The sequence below is a fragment of the Otolemur garnettii genome, unplaced genomic scaffold, assembly GCF_000181295.1.
Source record: "Otolemur garnettii isolate 467f Iridium unplaced genomic scaffold, OtoGar3 scaffold00140, whole genome shotgun sequence".
NCBI lineage: Eukaryota > Metazoa > Chordata > Mammalia > Primates > Galagidae > Otolemur > Otolemur garnettii.
Genome location: NW_003852535.1, coordinates 1,902,216 through 1,903,763, shown reverse-complemented (window position 1 = coordinate 1,903,763; position 1,548 = coordinate 1,902,216).

Below are 1,548 nucleotides of genomic sequence, written 5' to 3'. Positions count from 1 at the left end.
AAAAAAAAAAAAACCTTCAACTTGGACTCAAGCAATGTTCTTGCCTCAGTTTTTATATTTTTAGTAGAGATGGGGGCATCTCATTTTTGCTCAGGCTAGTCTTGAACTCTTGAGCTCAAGCAATCCACCACTTCGGTCTCCCAGAGTGCTAGGATTATAGACATGAGCCATTGTACCTGGCCAGCTCCTGTTTTTAGTAGAGACCCCCCTTTTTTTAGACAGAGTCTCACTTGGTAGAGTGCTATGGTGTCATAGCTCACAGCAACCTCAAACTTGGGCTCAAGAGATTCTCTTGCTTCAGCCTCCTAAGTAGCTGGAACTATAGGCAGGCACCCACTCCAACACCCGGCTACTTTTAGAGACAAGGTCTCACTCTTGCTGAAGTGGGTCTTACTCTTGCTCAGGCTGCTCTTGAACTCATGAGCTCAGGCAATGCACCTGCCTCAGAAGTTCAAGACCAGCCTGACCAAGAGTGAGACCCCATCTCTAAAAATAGAAAAACCAGCTGAGTATTGTGGTGGACACCTGTAATCCCAGCTACTTGGGAATCTGAGGCAAGAGGATGGCTGAGCCCAAGAGTTTGAGGTTGCTATGTGCTAGGATACCAGGGCCCTCTACCTAGGGTGACAGAGTGAGACTCTGTCCCGAAAAAAAAAAAAATTCCTGACGGCAGTGGTGTGGGCCTGTAGTCTCAACTACTGAGGAGGCTGAGGTAGGAGATCATTTGAGGCCAAGAGTTTGAGGCTGCAGCAAACTGTGATCATGCCATTGTACCCAAGCCTAGGCAACAGTGCAAGACCGTATCTTAACAACAACAAAATAAAATAAAGTTGCAGTTTTAATGAGAAGTCTAAAACTTGTTTTTGTGTGGTTAGACACATCTATGATGTAAGACTTAGCTTTTGGACCACATGACAGAGGCCCTAACCAGAAGTTGGTGACAGAACACCCAAGTACAGATTTTGTCCTATTAAGTAGAACTGAGAAGTTCAATGTGCAGCCTAGACCCTTAAATGGCTACATATCAACTATAGTTCTACCCTGATCTGCTCTAATATTCCCACCTCTCATTTTCATAGGCTTTGATTATCTGAGGGCAGCCCTGCCCCGGGGCTGGTCTATAGGTGAAACGCCTATGTGCCTCTGGCCAAAAAAGCTGTTTGAGAGAGAGCAGTGAAAAGACTTTGTGCAGGCATACTTGTAAGAAACTGAGACAGAATTCCATGTGGCCAGGTTGTGGGCCTAACATGACCAAGGCTTTGGCTGGAATAGCATTTCCAGACTACATTAAGGAATTAACGTTGACTTTATAAGGCCTATGAAAAAACCCTTTGGAAAACTGGCCAGATACCCATCAGTAACCTTTCCTGATCTGTGGTAAGTAAGAAGGTCACTTAGTGACAGGTCTGGGAATGGAGTAACCTTCCCTGTGTGTAAGTGACAAAGGTTGCTTGCTGACAGGCCTGGGAATGGTAATGTCATACAGGTATCTAACTGCACAGATGAAACCTAGGCTCATGAAAGGCTTTTTTTTTTTTTTTTTTTTTT